Here is a 19,238-nt window from a genome sequence, read left to right as displayed (position 1 = left end):
TAAAATGAGACCACAGATCTTAAGTGATGTGCCTGAGGAGAGGCCATGAGTCAGTGGCCGAACTAGCCAGGCCTGTGAGCAGAGAGGCTGCAATGGATAATAAGCATTATGTGTTCTGAACTTCAAAAGAATCAAGAGCACAATTTTCATTAATAAAAAATGTGCTTACTTGAAATGGTAACTCCATAGATATCAACATGGAACATGTTGTAATAGTGTATGTTATAGGTTGAGATCCCAGGGGAACAGATATGGGGATGGAGATTTGCAAGTGGTTGGCTTATTGTGGAGTGTCCTCAGGAGCAATACCTGTAAGGAAGTGAGGGCGGCAGGACTGGGCAGAGGGAGAAGTCGAATGTGATGCATCTGCAACAGAGGCCTCGGCCACTCCCACAGGGAGCCCTGGGGCTGGTTTGGTTCTCTAGATATGTCCCAAATTGAAGCAAGGGGCTAGGCCTCTCTACCCTGAGGAGGGCCTCAACCTGGAGCAGTCAGTTCCTGACAGGTGGGGGCATGGGTGCCTGGGTCCTGGAGACAGGATCTGGGCTGTGCAGCTCAGCATCCACTAGAGTTTACCCCTTGCATCACTCAGATCTGCTGTTCCTCCCATCTGAGAAGAGTTCGTCCAGGATGGATGGAGACCACTCTGGATGGTCTCTTTTCCAGGGAAAACTTACCTAAGGAAGGCTAACAAGATGAACTGCAGCCTCCTTGGTTACAGATAGTCTCAGGGCTGCAACTAGTGCTTATCATTTCCTTGCTCAACTACCAATTCTAGATTACTCTCATCTTTAACTAGCACTCCTGCTAGTCTACGGGGCTCACATGATGTGGTGACCCTGACTCTCATCCCTGAGTTTTAGAGCCCCATGACCTTCTTAAAAATATGGCTTCTGAACTTGTCTATTTACTGTCAGAATCGGACAACAGAGAACCTGGCTGCTGCACTTGTCCATTTACTATCAAAATTAGGAAAGAAGCAAGAGACACCCTAGTGAATCATCTGGGAATCAAATATATTCTTTCCTGTCCCCACTGTGTAACAACAGCCCTATTGTGTCTCCTGATCATTAGGGTCAATTACCCCTGCTAAGGATGGCTCTTCTTCCTTGCCTAACAGATGGTCTTGGTTCAAGGAAGCAAAAGTGACCTCATGAAAGCCTTCTCCCTCTTGGAACCTGACCTTTTGGACCAGTAGAGCCTAGGAGGGAAGGGAAGCACAAATTTTTCAACTGGATCTCTGAATCAATGGCAAATGTAGCATAGAGAATGCATAAGACTGAGGGTTAGTATAGAGACTATTAGTATATAATAATATTATATTATTGGTAGTATAGGGTAAGGTCAAAGATTAGAAGAAAAGTAAAATGATTATTGCAGCAATTCAAGCAAAAACTGAGGAGGGCCTAAAACAAGGCACCAGTAATGAAGAAGAAAGATCAGCATTTGAAACATTAAAAATATGAAATGAACCAGATGAATGCAAGGAGGCTCAAAAGGGAGGATGCGGAATCTCCGATAACTCCCATGATTCCAGCTCAGTTTACTGCTAAGAAGGACAGAGACACAGGATAAAGAGCAGGTTTGATTCTTTATTTGGTTTGTTTTCAAGGTGCCACAGGAGACAATATTTTAGGGTCACTTATTTTAGGTCACTGACCAATCAGTGACATTTAGGGGGCCCTCTGATTCCTTATTTGCTAGTTTCAAACTGCAGGCTTCCTTTAAATGACCTACACTCGGAAGTTAGCTGTGCCTTTGAATTCTGGGAACTGTAACAAGCATAACTCCACATCTTTTAAATGTTTTGTATAGATTACACTCCTATAGAAGAAATTATTAAAGTAAAACTATGTCATTCCTGTGACAATGACTCCCAAATCTGTATTTCCTTCCTGATTTTTCCAACTGTATATTCCAAACTACCTGCTGGACACTTTCACATGGAATTCATGCCAGCATCTCAGATTCAACACACCCAAATTCAATTAAGTCCCCCCTCTGCCAGTTTCCCTCATCTGTAAATAGGCTTCAGTTCCTGGAACCTCTATTTCTGATAAAGAACCCACCTTCCTCTCAGTTGGGTTTGCAAACTATAGCCCACAGGCCAAATTCAGCCTGTTCCTGTAAATAAAGTTTTATTGCAACGCAGCCAAATGAATTCATCTATATATTGTCTATGTCTGCTTTTGTGCCACAGTGGCAGAGTTGAGTAGTTGTGGCAGAGCCCCTATGGCCCCAAAAGCCTTTTGGGGCCCCAATTATTATTGTTGTTTTGTTATTGTTATTATTATCATCTGAACCTTTACAGCACAAATTTGCTGACACCTGCTCTAAGTCAGCCAGGATCAAAATCTGAGTCATGTTACACTTACTTCCCCCTTTCTCTCACCTCATCTGCTCCCTGCCCTTTAAATGTTACTACTACAGATATCTCTCACTCTCTCTCTCTCTGCTCTCACTGAGCCTAACCTATTTCAACACTCTGCAGACTCTTAACATGCTCTCTTACAGAAATGCCCTCGCAGATCTACCTGGCTTCTCTCTCTACCCTTGGTGATATGACAAACTACAAATAGTCCCTCCATCTGTTGCTTGTCTATGGGGAAGGGAGGAGGAGGGGAGTGTGCTGGTCAGGGGAAGCTTCACAGAAGAAAGAAATGATTCAGCTGATAAAAGATAAACAGGCATTTTTCAGCAAAACAGAGGACTGAGGGGGAGGTGGCTGGAGATGTATAGATGAAGTTACTGCATGACTTTAGAGAAGGCATGAGAAAATAAGGTGTGTTTGGGGAACATCAAGTAGTTTGGTATGGTGGGAAAAAGGAAAATGTAATAAAAGGATAATGAGAAGCCCATTCTAGAAACTTTCTTTAAGCTACTATTTCCACGTTGGTCAGCCTCAGCTCCTACTCACCATTCTAGACCCAGTTGTGACACCTTCTCTGGTTCCTCCCAATCAAGTCTTGCCTCTTTCCCTTGGATTCCCATAATATTGCATCCTAACTTCTTCCATTTATCACTTTATAACTTGGGTGGCAGTATGGCAGAATAGATTTTTTATAAGTAGATGTAATAAACTATTAGTAGGTGATCATCTCTTCCTCCATTTACTGCCCAAGTGACCATCAGCGGACCCCTCCTTCTCCTAGATGGTGGCTTCCTCATTTATAGTGTGGTTGCACCTTGGAAACACAGGAGACTTCTGCAAACTGTAAAGTGCTAAATAAGTGAAAACTAACATTTGAATGGTACTTGGTAGAGATTTATAACTTGAGGAAACACCTAACGTCCTACAAGGTTTTGCTTGTTTGCTTAAGTATGTTCCTTACTGAACTAAAATATAACTTGAGATCAGACAGTAACTGTATCTTGTGCATTTTTATATCATCAGCACATAAACAGTATTCAGTATATGTTCATAAAATTAAATTGTCCCACTGAAGTTGACAAAAGATCTGATCACACTAGCACTGATTATTTGTAATCTACACACTAAAAAATTATGGCTCAGCTCATATTGTCCCTAAAAAGTCACATTGGAATATTTAAGCATTTTTGATATGCAAGATATCAAAAGAAATTCAGAGAGTTTTACTTGTTATTGAGTGAGAAACAAATGGTGAACGGGGGTACTTCAAACCTGAAACTGATACAAAGCTCGGAGGCATGCCATTACAGGATGCCTTATAAAGTGAAAATGAGGAAGTTGCTGAACCTTTACAATGATTGGTTATTAAAATGGGGGTTTTCAGACAGCAGGGGATTGGTTAAAACTGATTATCTTATACAATTTTAAGAAGATGCTTAAAGTTTCACTTATGATTATCAGAGGCATTTGCAAGAAATAACCTAAGTTTTGTTTACATTCATGGATTAAACTAGATGAAGTTTTGCTTATGTGGCTTAACTAGTTTTGTTTGCTAGGGAGAGCTTCAAGCCTGGTTTCCATTTTATTTAACTTCAACAAATGATATTAAAAATATTCAAGGTAATACTAAATTATGTTGTCATTGATCAAAATGATTTTGAAACTTTTCTTTGGAGTTACTTTAAGGATGTGGCATCTTTTTATAAGACTGTCCTTCATGTTGGAAAACATTCTTTGAGGATGAACTTATTTTTAGAAAACAACTAAAATTATTATAAGCCAACTATGATACTAATTTAGTTTAAAATGATACTTTAGAATGAAATAGTGAATATTATGTTATTTCTCGAGCTTACTTGAGAGGCAAGCAATGCATCCGTATAATCCATCATGGCCTGCTCTGACTGGCACAGTTGACTGAGCTGGGCACCATCAACCATAGAAATTTTGGTGGGTAATCTAAAATCTACCATTATAGAACTTTCAGATAAGTCAGTATTAAGCAAATATTATTGGCCCTTGTTTCTAATAGTAATTATAATAGAGTTTACTGAGGTAAATTAATGCATCTCTATGCTTGTTTCTCAAATCAAATACCCCTTCTCCTCCATCAGGATTCCTGTGGGCTCTAATAAAAATTTGATGGTTTTCACAGCTTAATTTCTATCTCTGTAACTAGAAATCTTGGACATATCTCTTTATACCTTCAGTTCTTCCAGATTTTTTCATACCTGCCCTGTCCTGACTTCTCTTTAGAGCCATAGTATTCAATACAATAGCATAGTAGACAGAATAATGTTCCCCCCTAAATATGTCCAAGCCCTCATTCCCAGAACTGGTGACTACATTACCTAAGATACCAAAAGGGAACTTTGCAGATGTGATTAAGGACCTTGAGATGGGGAGATTATCCTGCATTATCCAGGTGATCCCATTGTAATCATGAAGATCCTTATAAGAGAAAGAGGAAGGCAGGAGACTTAGAATCAGAGAAGGAAGCGTGACAATGGAAGCAGAGGATGGAGTGATGTGGCCATGAGCCAAGGAATGTGAGCAGCCTCTCGAAGCTGGGAAAGGAGAGGAATAGATTATCCCCTAGAGCAGGGGTAGCAGTCCGTGGCCTGTTGGGAACTGGGCCACATAGCAGGAGGTGAGTGGCAGGTGAGCGAGCAAAGCTTCATCTGTATTTATAGCCGCTCCCCATCGCTTGCATTACCGCCTAAGCTCCGCCTCCTGTCAGATCAGTGACAGCATTATATTCTCATAGGACTGCCAACCCTACTGTGAACTGCCCAAGTGAGGGATCTAAGTTGTGAACTCCTTATGAGAATCTAACACCTGATGACCTGAGGTGGAGCTGAGGCAATGATGCTAGCTCTGGGAAGCTGATGCAAATACAGATTATCATTAGCAGAGAGGTTTGACTGCACAGAGACTATAATAAATCAATTGCTTGCAGACCCGTATCAAAAGCCTATCAGTGAGTGGCAAGTGACAATTAAGCTGCATGTGGTGTCTGGCTTTATAGTGGAAAGTGAGTAGATGTACTTCGATTGTACATTGCATCTGGTGTCAGGCTTTAAGTCAGAAACCGACATTTATTTTAGTCCGCGTGTGGCGCGCCTGTTATTTTATTTACCGCTTCCATCTGCACCTCTTTCCTGCACCGCGCACTTGTCTCAGTCACAGTTTTCGTAAGCCATAAGCTAACCCTAGCCAAAATTATTAAAAAAACAAACGTCGCTGGAGAGCTTCTTTGTAAAGGGAGAAAGACCCAATAATGAGACAGTAGAAGACCCTAAGACTGCCAACAAAAAGAAAGCTGCATTTAAAAGAAAATATCAAGAGTCCTACTTAAATTATGGGTTCTTTGCAACAGGTGATTGACATTCTCCAAGCCCGCTTTGTATAATATGTGGCAACAAGCTATCCAACAAAGCCATGAAACCTTCAAAACTGCTTCACCACATGGAGACCAAGCACCCTGCATTAAAAGACAGGACTTTGGAGTTTTTCAAAAGAAAAAACAATGTGGACAAGAAGAACAGAAGCAATTATTGAAGGCCACTACTTCATCAAAATGTCTGCACCAAGAGCAATATTCTTAGTGGCTAACCACATTGCCAAAGCTAAGAAGACCTTTACTATTGGTGAAGAGTTTATCCTACCTGCTGCTAAAGACATTTGTCATGAACTTACAGGAGACGCTGCAGTTCAAAAGGTGGCACGTGTTCCTCTTTCAGCTGGCACCATAACTACACAAATTGATGGAATAGCAGAGGATACTGAGGCACAATTTTTAGAGAGGATTAATGAGTCACTGTGGTACACAACCCAGGTTGACAAGTCTACTGATGTTGACAACAAGGCAACAATGCTTGTTTTTGTGTGATATATTTTTCAGAAGGATGTGCATGAGGATATGTTATGTGCACTTTTGTTGCCAACGAACACCACAGCTGAAGAACTGTTCAAGTCTTTGAATGATTACATATCAGGAAAACAATTAGTCATTATGTGTTAGTATATGCACAGATGGAGCAGTTGCCATGACTGGACGGCTTTCTGGTTTTACTTAGGTCAAAGAGGTTGCTTCTGAATGTGAGTCTATGCACTGTGTCATCCATAGAGAAATGCTGGCTGGCCGAAAAATGTCACCTGAACTTAACAACATTTTGCAGGATGTGATTAAAATTATCAACCACATTAAAGTATATGCCCTTAACTCACGTCTGTTCGTGCAGCTCTGTGAGGAGAAGGACGCAGAGCACACACATCTTCTCTTACACACAGAAGTGAGATGGCTTTCTAGAGGTAGATCACTGGCCAGAGTTTTTGAGTTATGAGAGCCACTCCAGAGATTTCTTTTAGAAAAACAGTCACCCCTGGCAGCATATTTCAGTGACACAGAATGGGTTGCAAAACTTGCTTACTTGTGTGACATATTCAACCTGCTCAATGAAGTCAATCTGTCACTTCAGGGGAGAACGGCAACTGTGTTCAAGTCAGCAGATAAAGTGGCTGTATTCAAAGCCAAACTGGAATTATGGGGGCAACGAGTGAACATTGAGATTTTTGACATGTTTCAAACATTAGCAGAGATTTTGAAAGAGACGGAGCCAGGGCCTTCTTTCTCCCAGCTGATGCACGATCACCTATCCCAGCTTTCAAAAAAGCTTGAGCATTACTTCCCAACCACAAAAGACCCCCGAACTGGGAAGGAATGGATCCGTGACCCATTTGTGACTAAGCCAGGTGAATCGACTTTGTCCGTGCTAGAAGAGGATCAACTGCTTGAGATCGCAAATGACAGTGGCTTTAAAAGTATGCTTGAGACGACTTCAAATCTCCATATGTTCTGGATTAAAGACAAGACGGAATATCCTGAGATTGCCACAGAAGCACTGAAAAACCTGCTTGCATTTCCAGCATCCTATCTTTGTGAAGCAGGCCTTTCTGCAGTGACCGCAACCAAAACGAGATTACGAAGTAGACTGGACATACGGGACATACTTCGGGTGTCACTGTCTCCCATCTGCCCAGATGGGATCATCTAGTTGCAGGAAAACAAGCTCAGGGCTCCCACTGATTCTGCATTATGGGGAGTTGTATAATTATTTCATTATATATTACAGTGTAATAATAATAGAAGTAAAGTGCACAATGAATGTAATGCGCTTGAATCATCCCGAAACCACCCCTCCTCCCCGGTCCATGGAAAAATTGTCTTCCGCAAAACTGGTCCCTGGTGCCAAAAAGGTTGGGAACCACTGTTTTAAACCACTAAGTTTGTAGTAATTTGTTACAGCAGCAATGGGAAATTAATTCAGGTAACCACTAGCCTCATGTGTTTATTTAAATTTAAGTGAATTAAATTTAAAAAAATTTAAATTTAATGTTTCACTCTAGCTATATTTCAAGTCCTTAATAGCAACCTGTGACAGTGGCTACCATATTGGACAGCACAGATTATAGATCATTGCTGAAACTTCCATCCAGCAGCATTGGATTGTGCTGTTACAGAGGTCTCTTTGCCTTACCCCAGATATCCTACCACCAGAGTAGACTTAGTAAAGCTAAAATAAACAAACTCCCTTTAACTCCAAACCTCCTTTTCAATGGCAGTGGCCCAGAAGACTATCCAAAGTAGTAGATGTGATCTCGGCTCAAAAATTTATTTGATACAATTATTGCAGGAATCAAATGGCAGCCCACAGACAAGGGATGGGAGAGACAGTCCCACTACAAGTCCTGCTCTTTAGTAGCATCCCCTGCATGGAAAGAATCATAGAGAATGTTCAAGTGGGATGGAAGTTCACACATCCCATGAGGAACCTCTCTATCCTAACTCTAAGTTCAAAGTATTTATTTTGTTTTCTCCATGGCTTATAAGAGTTGGATTGTTTGTTTATTGTTAGGCTGATGATGTTTCTATACCAGAACAGTAGATTGGGTTCATTGGTGATGTCTTCCATTTCTTGATATCCTAAAACTGAAGAGAGATATGTTGGGCTTTTATCTAATTCCGTTCTGAGTAAAATAAAAACTGGAATAATACATTCTGGAATTGTTTTCCACTAACTCCTATAAAAGAGGTTCCTCTTTTGTACTCCTCAGTTTATTCACAGTTTAAAACGTAGCTGAGAAGCATTTCAGTAGATAGAAACTAGCTCTAATTGAATATTTTTCAGCCACAGGAGGTGAACTTTCTCCACACGGTAAATATAAGCCAGGTGGATTCATTGTCTTAAGAGGAATCAGACGTTCAGATTCATGCGCAAAGACTCAGTTCAACATGATGTGCTAAGCAAGGGGAAATATTTTTTTAAGTCATGAAATATCTGAATAAGTAAGACAATTTTATGAAAATGTGTGAAAATGTATATCATAAGCATTAATATGCATTCATATGAACGTATGCCCAACATACATATGGTTACCGAAGAAGACCACTACAGGCATACCTTGGAGATATTGCAGGTACAGTTCCGGACCACTGCGATAAAGTTAATATTGCAATAAAGCAAGTCACGTGGATTTTTTGGTTTCCCAGTGTGTACAAATATTTTAAGCGTGCAATAGCATCATGTCTTTAAAAATGTGTGTACTGTGATTTTAAAAATACCTTAAAAATGCTAACCATTATCCGAGCCTTCAGTGAGTCGTAATCTTTTTGCTGGTGGAGGGTCTTGCCTGGGAGTTGATGGCTGCTAACTGGTCAGGGTGGTGATTGCTGAAGGTTAGAATGGCTGCGGCAGTTTCTTAAAATAAGACGACAATCAGTTTGCTTCATCAATTTACTCTTCCTTTCATAAACAATTTGTCTATAGCCTGCAATGCTGTTTGATAATATTTTATCCACAACAGAACTTCTTTCAAACTTGGGGTCAATCCTCTCTAACCCTGCTTTACTTTATCAACCAAGTTCATGTAATATGCTAAATCCTTTATTGTCATTTCAACAATCTTTACAGCATCTTCACCGGGAATAGATTCCATCTTAAGAAAGCACTTTCTTGGTTCATCTGTAAGAAGCAACTTCTCATCTGTTAAAATTTTATCATAAGATTGCAGCAATTAAGTCACATCTTCAGATTCCACTTCTAATTCTAGTTCTCTTACTATTTCCCCCACATCTGTAGTTACTTCCTCTACTGAAGTCTTGAACCCCTCAAAGTCAGCCATGAACATTGGAATCAGTATCTCCCAAACTTCTGTTAATGTTGATATTTTGACCTCTTCCCATGAACCACAAATATTTTAAAATGACATCTAGAATGGTGAATACTTTCCAGAAGGCTTTCAATTTACTTTACCCACATCCATCAGAAGAATCACTATCTATGGCAGCTATAGGCTTACAAAATGTATTTCTTAAATAACAAGACTTGAAAGTCAAAATTACTCCTTGATCTATGGGCTGTAGAATGGATGTCATATTAGCAGGCAAGAAAACAACATTAATCTCATTGTACATCTCCATTAGAGCTCTTGGGTGACCAGGTGCATTGTCAGTGAGAAGTAAAATTTTGAAAGGAATCTTCTTTTTCTGAGCAGCAGATCTCAAATGTGGGCTTAAAATATCAATAAACCATGTTGTAAACAAATGTGTTGTCACCAGGTTTTGTTGTTCCATTTACAGAGCACAGACAGAGTAGATGTAGCATAATTCTTAAGGGTCTTAGGACTTTCAGAATGGTAATTGAACATTGGCTTCAACTTAATGTCACCAACTGCATCAGCCCCTAACCCTGTCCTTTGAAGCTTTGAAGGAAGGCATTGACTTTTCCTCTCTAGCTGTGAAAGTCCTAGATGACATCTTCTTGCAATATAAGGCTGTTTCATCTACATTGACTCTCTGTTGTTTCGTGTATCCACCTTCATTCATTATTTTAGTTGGGTTTTCTGGATAACTTGCTGCAGCTTCTACATCAGCACTTGCTGCTTCACTCTGCACTTTTATGTTATGGAGATGGCTTCTTTCCTTCAACCTCATGAACCAACCTCTGCTAGCTTCAGACTTTTCTTTTGCAGCTTCCTCACCTCTCTCAGCCTACATAGAATTGAAGAGAGTTAGGGCCTTGCTCTGGATTCAGCTTTGGCTTAAGGGATGTTATGGCTGGTTTAATCCTCTATCCAAACCACTAAAACTTTCTCCATATCAGCAGTAAGGCTGTTTTTCTTTCTTGTCATTCTTGTGTGCGCTAAAGTAGCACTTTTAATTTTCTTCAAGAACTTTTCTTTTGTACTCATAATGTGACTATTTGTCACATGGGGCCTAGCTTTATTACTTATCTTGCCTTTTGACATGCCTTCTTCACTAAGCTTAATCATTTCTAGCTTTTGATTTAAAGTGAGAAGCGTGATGAGACTCTTCCTCTCAATTGAACACTTAGAGGCCATTGTAGGGTTATTAGTTGGCCTAATTTCAACATTGTTGTGTGTCAGGAGATAGGGAGGCCCAAGGAGAAGGAGAGAGATGGGGTACAGCCGGTAGGTAGAACAGTCAGAACACACAACATTAATCACTTAAAATGCCATCTTATATGGACAAGGTTCATGGCACCCCAAAACAATTACAATAGTAACATCAAAGATCACTGATCACAGATCACCATAACAAATATAATAATAATGGAAAATTTTGTGTGAATTACCAAAATGTGACAGAGAGACACCAAGTGAACAAATGCTGTTGGAAAAATGCTGCTGATAGACTTGCTTGATGCAGGGTTCACAAACCTTCAATTTGTAAAAAACACAATATCTGCAAAGTGCAATAAAGCAAAGCACAATAAAATGAGGTATGTCTGTGGTTTCAGAATCTGCTCCTGGTATACCTATTTTCAGATAGGTATGTCGCTGTCTTTAAAATCACTGTCCCCTTTAAAATTTTCCTTAGAAAGACTGTCATTTAAATAGTATTCTCAAATAGGATTTCCTGGACCATTATCACATATTTCTCCTACAATAAACTCATAGTTTGTCTTTTGATAACAGTATATGTCATTTGCATCTTATCTTCAAATCCATTCCCTGTACTCTCTTTGCTCCCATGGGGGCTAATACATTCTCTATTTCCAAAGTTCTCTTGCCTTCCAATTAAGTTTGGCCAATCAGAAACTGTGGCAGATCAGAGGGTTGTAGGAGGGAGAATAACCACATTATTTCTCTTTTGCTTTATGCTTCAGATGACATAACTAGCAGTGGCTGCATCTTTTCCATCTCCATTGATCCATTACCTTGTGTGTTCCATGAGATGCTCCTGAATCCTTGTGTGTAACATGAGATGCTCCTGAATCAATAAGTTCCTTTTATGCTTAAGGTTTCAGTGTGTTTTTATTACCAGTTATCACAATGACATTATCCTTAATTTTTTATCACTTAATCTTATTCCAATGTAGCCTCAGATACTCACCTTCTTCAGCAGGAAGGGATTTATCATTCCTCAGGTCTTATAGTAAATGGCAAGAGCAAAGGTTCACTCATCTTAGCTATTTTCCTATAATAAGTTTCTTTCTAACTCTGAGCTAAGGAAACAAATTAGTTTAGTCTTTCAGGTATCTCCATCTCTCATAATTCTCAATTCACTCTTTATGAAACCATTGGAGAAAATAGAATCCATAATAAGGCTTAGAAATAAGAATTAAAAGTCACTAAATAACTTTAGTAGAAATACACACACACACACACACACACACACACACACACACTATTTGTACCTGGCAAACATCAAACATTAGTTAACTTCAATATTTTTTTTTACTGTATTAGCCATAGGACACTGTCAAATGCCTTCAGAATTATTACTGAGTTGTAGGGATAAATTTTCCAGGCCCAGGCAGGGGTGAGTCTCAGGAGTCAGTGTTATCTGAATTGAAATACGTAAGTGTACAGTCCTAAATATTGTGAGGCAAAGTCAAAGTCAAAGGTGGTTCCTTAAAACTAGGTATGCATCTCCTGTGGATATGATAAAACAATAACTGGGAAGGGGGAGGGAAGGAGAGGAAAGACTTATGCAGAACTGAAGGGTACTAATTAAAAGGACAGGAAAACACCTTCCACTTTTGGCTATCAGTGGACTGTCTCATTTCATATCCCACTGAAAACAACTAGAAATCTCAAAAAATGTTTTCTGAAAATTTGTTTGAAGGCATTAAAGGGACATCAAAGCACCAAGGACTTGAAAGGTCATGATTTCAGAAAGAAGTTCTGAGAAGTGAGTGCAACATCTAGTTATGCTTTTCTTTTCAAGGAACATCAGCATCTTTTCCATCTCCATGGATCAAGTTACCTTGTGTGTTCTGTGAGATACTCCTGAACCATTGAAATAAGTTCCCTTTTATGCTCTGACATGTGTTTGACAATTCATAACTAGAACTAAGAACCTGATAAGCTGGTCAGAGTTTTTGGCAGTCTCAAGGGATTTTTTAAAAAATGAAGAGCAAGGTCTGCCAAGGAGGAGAAGCCCTGGAAAGTACTTCATATTTTCAGTTGAAACTCCTGAGGAGCAAAACCTAAATAGTAAAGGAAATTGACCAGCCTGAAGGAAGGCTGAAACTCAGCTCCTTGTTAGCTCAGTTTGAGAAGAGATGAAATAATCTGCCCTAATCTAGCTTTCTTCAAGAAGCAAAAGTAAATTCTCTTTGGAAAAAGATAATGTTATCCAGAATCTCTAATTAGCTCTCAATTTTTCATACATGTTTAGCATTCTTTCAATTACCAGGCATACAACAAGACAAAAACAAATAATCTAAAACCAAGAGAAGAGAAACAGATGATGGAAAAACTACCATAGATGGATAATTTATCAGAGAACTAGAATCTGTTAGAGAAAAAAAGACTTGAATTGAAATACTAGAAATGAAAAACTCAGTAAATTATTTTTAACAGAATATCAGACAAAGTTAAGAGAGCGTTTTCTAACTGTTTTAAAACTGGGAAGAGAATATCCAGGCTAAAGAACAGAAAGAAAAATGATGAAAATATAGAAAATCATTTAAGAGACAGATGGACACTAGTGAGAAGATCTAACATATGTAATTGGATTTCCAGTAAAAGAAGAGAGAGAGGATGGGTGGAAGCAACACTAGAAGAGATAATGACCAAGGATTTTCTAAAATTAGTGAAAGATGTCAAGCCACAGATCCAAGAAATGCTACAAACAGTAAATAAGAAAAATATAAATAAAATCCACCTAGGAACATCATAGTAAAATGACTACAAACAAAGAAATATCATTGGGTCAATTGGATATTCAAACACCAAAAAAAAGTTAATCTTATTGGATACAAAGTATGGGAAAATATTTTCTCTCATAGTCTTTTAACTCTTATAATGACATCTGAGTAGAGTTCTTATTTTCAATGCAGTCTAATTTATAAATTGTTTTTTAAATAGTATTTCTCGTATTCTGTTTAAGAAAACTTTTGTTATTTTATGGTCATGAAGATATTTTCCTACATTATCTTAGAAGTTTTAAAGAACTAAAATTAAGTACAAATCAAAGAAATTCTCTTCATTAGCATACACTAGAAAGGGAGGGGGAAGACAAGCCACTGAGAAATTTTGATGAGGGGAATCTGAAGAACTGGCCTAAAGTGGGGCTGGTAATAGAAAGAAATGTCCAGATATGCTACAGGACAGCTAAACTCTTAGAAATTTTTGTAGAATTAAAAGATAATAAATTGTTTTGTTTTTGTTTTTGATAAACTACCCAGCCTGCTCAAGGGCAAAGTGCCTAGACTGACTATTTTTATAGCTTATCAGTTTACCCCCAAAAATGTAAAGGCAAAATGTACTCTTCCCTGAAATGTTGGCAATGACTCTGTTTGTCCTGAATTGCAGTTCCCTCTCTCCAGACCTGCTTTATTCCTCTTCCCTTCACAGACATTTGTGACCTAAATTCCATCTCAGTGTTTACTTCTGGAGAATCCACCCACCAACATCAATTGACTCCTCCACAAAAAACAGAGTAAAACAAAACTCACTGTTCTCAGACTGCTCAGACTGTCCACAGATTTCTCCTTTTCTCTCTTCTTATAAGTCTATACTTTGCCTTTGTTTCTTAACAGCAGTCTAATGACAGCTCTCACTTGTATATGTGAGTAAAATATTTCTATGTCAATGGTGACTAAAAAAATCTAGAAATTGTTCTTTGACACTACAGAATTGAAGAAAAATTAACATGTATATTGAGAACCCTAACAAGTCTATAGAAGAAACATGTAATACAAAAGGAAACAGGTGAAATAGGCACATCACAAAATAGTATATCAAAAGGTCAATAAATATAAGAAGGTACTCAAAATCATTAGTCATCAGTGTAAATTGAAACTACAATGTAATACCACTAAACATCCAGCAAAATGGCTAAGATGTAAAAGGTCAACAATAATTATGTTGGTGAGGATATGGAGCAACCAGAATTCTCATATGCTGCTGATGGGAGTGTAAATTGGCTCAAATATTTTAGAAAACTCTTTGGCAATATATGCTAAAGCTGAACATACACATATGCTAAGACCCAACTACTCCACTACTGGGAGAAATACCAAACAGAAGTGTGTGCATATATTTACTAAAGACATGCACAAGAATGTTCATAGTAACTTCATGTGTGATAACCCCAAACTGGAGTCAACTGAAAGGTCCATCAACAATAGAATGGCTAATATATTTTACCCATACAAAGGAATACTACAGCATTGAAAACAAATGGATGAAAGCTGCATGAAAGCAAAATGAATGAACATCTCAGGCATAATATTAAGCAAAAATGTAGGCATAGAATGGTACATACTGAATATTATGGACTAAAGTGCACACACACACACACACACACACACCCCTAAAATTTCATATGTTGAAGCCCTAACTCCAAATGTGACTGTATGTGGAGATAGGGCCTTTAGGTAGATAATTAAAATTAAATGAGGTCATAAGGGTGGAGCCCTAATCTATTGGACTTGTGTCTTTATAAGAGGAGGAAGAGACACCAGGAGAGTGTCCACACAGAAGAAAGGCCATGTGAAGACACAGTGAGAAGGTTGCCGTATACATGCCAGGAAGTGTTCTCACCAGAAACCAACCCTGATGACACCTTCATCTTGGGCTTTCAGCCTCAGAAGTGTGAGAAAATTAATTTCTATTATTTAAGCCACCCCATCTGTGATACTCTGTTATGGCAGTTCAAGCAGACTAATGTGATTCCATTTACAGATAAAGTATTAAGAAAGAAACACCTAATCTATGAAACTGGAAGTAAAGTTTACTCCTGTCAAGGAATGAAGGTTGCAATGAGTAGGAGAAGGCATGAGGGGGACTTCTGGCATACTGCTGGTGTCCTATTTCTCGACCTTAGTGGTGAATACATGAGTGTTAATGTTGTGAAAATTTATGGAATTTTGGTATATGTGCTGCCGAAGCGAGCACAAAATTTATGGAATTTTAGACTTATGTGTGGTTCATTAGGTAGTATACATCAATTTAAAGTTTATTTAAAAATAAACAGGAAACATCAGGCTCATCAGGGAAGTCTGGCGGATAACAGAAGTGTTCAGGGGGTTTGGATAAAATAAAGCCCTACAATCCCCACCTCATCATGGGAACTGATACAGAACAGGTTTTCTGCTTTCCTTTCTCTTTTTATTTTTCTCTTATTTCCCAGAGCATACATTCCTTTATGAGAGCCTAAGGAAGCAGCTGTCAATGGAGCTGGCTGTAAAAGGATGAGACAGGAAAAAGCAGTCAGCCGGCCAAAGGTTGCAAGTCAAATAGATGTATTTTTGGAGTCTAATCATGTTTCCAATAACAATTTGCAAGACAGCAAGACTGAGCTTATGTGGATACTGTCCAGCCAGTTTAATGAACAGGGTCCTCTGAATGATTTCTCAGCAAAAAATTATCTTTAGAAAGTACAGACTAAGAATTTATCACCAGTTTAGATCCTGCAGGCTATATATATTTTTTAGATAAAACTCTGGAGAATAAAAACTTCATCTTTTTTTTTTTGCTGTTGTTCATGAAAGAATTTCCGAAAGTTGTGGCAAGAATTTTCCAAGATCAGGCGAAATATGGCATTTGATTTTGGAGTTGTGTAACCATAGATCCTGGCTTCAGGAGAGCATTGGCTCTTGACCACACCTACACTTGAAGCTGGATTCAGCACTTCCCTACATTCATTCCTAAGAATTGACTCCCTTCAAAGGCAATATTAAGCAATATATAGTTTACTGAAGATTTGGGAAAATATTTGGGGAAGTAGTTTTATGTTAAACACCATGGAGAAAGCATTCAATAAACATCCCAGTCAGTATATTTTTTCTTCACTCAGGCCCCTTTTAGCTTCATACCAATCTGAGGTATTCTCATTCTGATCCTCTCCTTCATTTTCTTGGCTAAATCCTTTCTGCTCCATGGTCTTCTGGAAGTCCAATCCCAGACAGGCAACCATCCTGATGTATGCACAGCCGACTGGGAAAGCTCATCCAATCTTTGCCTTCCATTTCTTTCTTATCAGTCCTGTGGGCTTTACCAGTCTTCCATACCCCACAGGAACTTTGGGTGAAAATTTTTTGTCCAAAGCATTACATGTACAGGCAGAAAGGTGGGAAACATCCTTTGCATTCTTGTTTTAATAAAAACTTAGCTTAGAATCAGGACACCTCGAGCCCTTAACTGCTCAGTGCTACACATTCCTCATACATTTGAACATCTGTGGAACATTTGGGGACACTTAAAAATTGTGGTAGTATGAGAATACAAGGTGTTGTTATTCTTGCATCTTGCTCCCAAGATTCTGACCTAAATGCAGAAAAGCAGTAAGGACACCAGCCTATGACAGTTGGCCATGGTTAACAGCACAGCGTGGGCATCCTGTACAGATAAAAGAATCTCCTTTTCATATAGCATGTATCCGAGAAATAGCACCTTCACAATTTGTGTCATTTCTTTTTGATGACCCCCAAACAAAACAGTGACTGAGATAATAAATGCTTTTACCTTGGATTGATCAAAATGCCCTGTGGTGAAACTGCTCTAGTTTAGTGCAGAGTGAGCCACACACGGTGTGAAAACTGCCATCCTTGGAGGAGAAGTGTCAACACCTGGGTTTTTGTCACTTAGCCTATCTTGAAGATTCGGCTGGTTATGTTTCTTTCTTTGTTCCTATCTGTGCGCTAATTCACACTTAAAAACTGATGTTGACTATTATTTGCAAAGCACCCTGAAATATATGGGTTATAAAGATAAAATAAGGTAATTTCTATCTTCCTTAAGTTTACATTTAATCAAAGAAGATATACACAGAAAACAAAACAAAGAACCATAAACAATAAAGACAAAGTAGAAGTAGAAGAAGGAGAGATTATTTATTGCCTGAGGGAATTAGGGGAGCCAGAATGATCTTTTCAAAAAACATATCTGCTCATGTGTTTCCTTTTTTTTTTTTGGTTAACATCTTTATTGGAGTATAATTGCTTTACAATGGTGTGTTAGTTTCTGCTTTATAACAAAGTAAATCAGCTATACATATACATATATCCTCCCTCTGCATCTCCCTCCCACCCTCCCTATCCCACCCCTCTAGTTGGTCACAAAGCACGGAGCTGGTCTCCCTGTGCTATGTGGCTGCTTCCCACTAACTATCTATTTTACATTTGGTAGGGTGTATATGTCCATGCCACTCTCCCACTTCTTCCCAGCTTACCCTTCCCCCTCCCCTTGTCCTCAAGTCCATTCTCTAGTAGGTCTGTATCTTTATCCCCATTTTGCCCCTAGGTTCTTCATGACTTTTTTTTTTTTTTACATTCCATATATATGTGTTAGCATACAGTATTTTTTTTTTCTTTCTGACTTACTTCACTCTGACAGACTCTAGGTCCATCCACCTCACTACAAATAACTCAATTTCATTTCTTTTTATGGCAGAGTAATATTCCATTGTATATATGTGCCACATCTTCTTTATCCATTCATCTGTCAGTGGACACTTAGGTTGCTTCCATATCCTGGCTATAGTAAATAGAACTGCAATGAACATTTTGGTACATGACTTTTTTTTTTTTTTTTGCGTTAGGCGGGCCTCTCACTGTTGTGGCCTCTCCCATTGCGGAGCACAGACTCCGGATGTGCAGGCTCCACGGCCACGGCCCACGGGCCCAGCCGCTGCGCGGCATGTGGGATCTTCCCAGACCGGGGCACGAACCCGTGTCCCCTGCATCAGCAGGCAGACTCTCAACCAGTGCGCCACCAGGGAAGCCCGGTACATGACTCTTTTTGAATTATGGTTTTCTCAGGGTATATGCCCAGTAGTGGGATTGCTGAGTAGTATGGTAGTTCTATTTTTAGTTTTTTAAGGAAACTCCATACTGTTCTCCATAGTGGCTCTATCAATTTACATTCCCACCAACAGTGCAAGAGGGTTCCCTTTTCTCCACACCCTTTCCAGCATTTATTGTTTGTAGATTTTTTGATGATGGCCATTCTGACTGGTGTGAGATGATATCTCACTGTAGTTTTGATTTGCATTTCTCTACTGATTACTGATGTTGAGCATTCTTTCATGTGTATGTTGGCAATCTGTATATCTTCTCTAGAGAAATGTCTATTTAGGTCTTCTGCCCATTTTTGGATTGGGTTGTTTGTTTTCTTGATATTGAGCTGCATGAACTGCTTATAAATTTTGGAGATCAATCGTTTGTCAGTTGCTTCATTTGCAAATATTTTCTCCCATTCTGAGGGTTGTCTTTTCGTCTTGTTTATGGTTTCCTTTGCTGTGCAAAAGCTTTTAAGTTTCATTAAGTCCCATTTGTTTATTTTTGTTTTTCTTTCCATTTTTCTAGGAGGTGGATCAAAAAGGATCTTG

General features: G+C 38.9%; 1 long non-coding RNA gene across 1 annotated transcript in view; it reads left to right on the top strand.

The window, feature by feature from the left end:
- LOC113617589 (uncharacterized) overlaps positions 1-19,238 on the top strand; it is a 102,787-nt gene that overhangs the window by 3,839 nt on the left and 79,710 nt on the right. The window contains exons 2-3 of the long non-coding RNA XR_003431710.1: positions 4,223-4,321; positions 15,355-15,502. This is a non-coding gene — a long non-coding RNA (uncharacterized LOC113617589). The remainder of the gene's footprint in view (positions 1-4,222; positions 4,322-15,354; positions 15,503-19,238) is intronic.

This window comes from Aethalodelphis obliquidens, unplaced genomic scaffold, assembly GCF_003676395.1.
Source record: "Aethalodelphis obliquidens isolate GAN/ISIS:26980383/991018 unplaced genomic scaffold, ASM367639v1 scaffold4, whole genome shotgun sequence".
NCBI lineage: Eukaryota > Metazoa > Chordata > Mammalia > Artiodactyla > Delphinidae > Aethalodelphis > Aethalodelphis obliquidens.
This window is presented reverse-complemented; position numbering and strand designations above follow the sequence as displayed.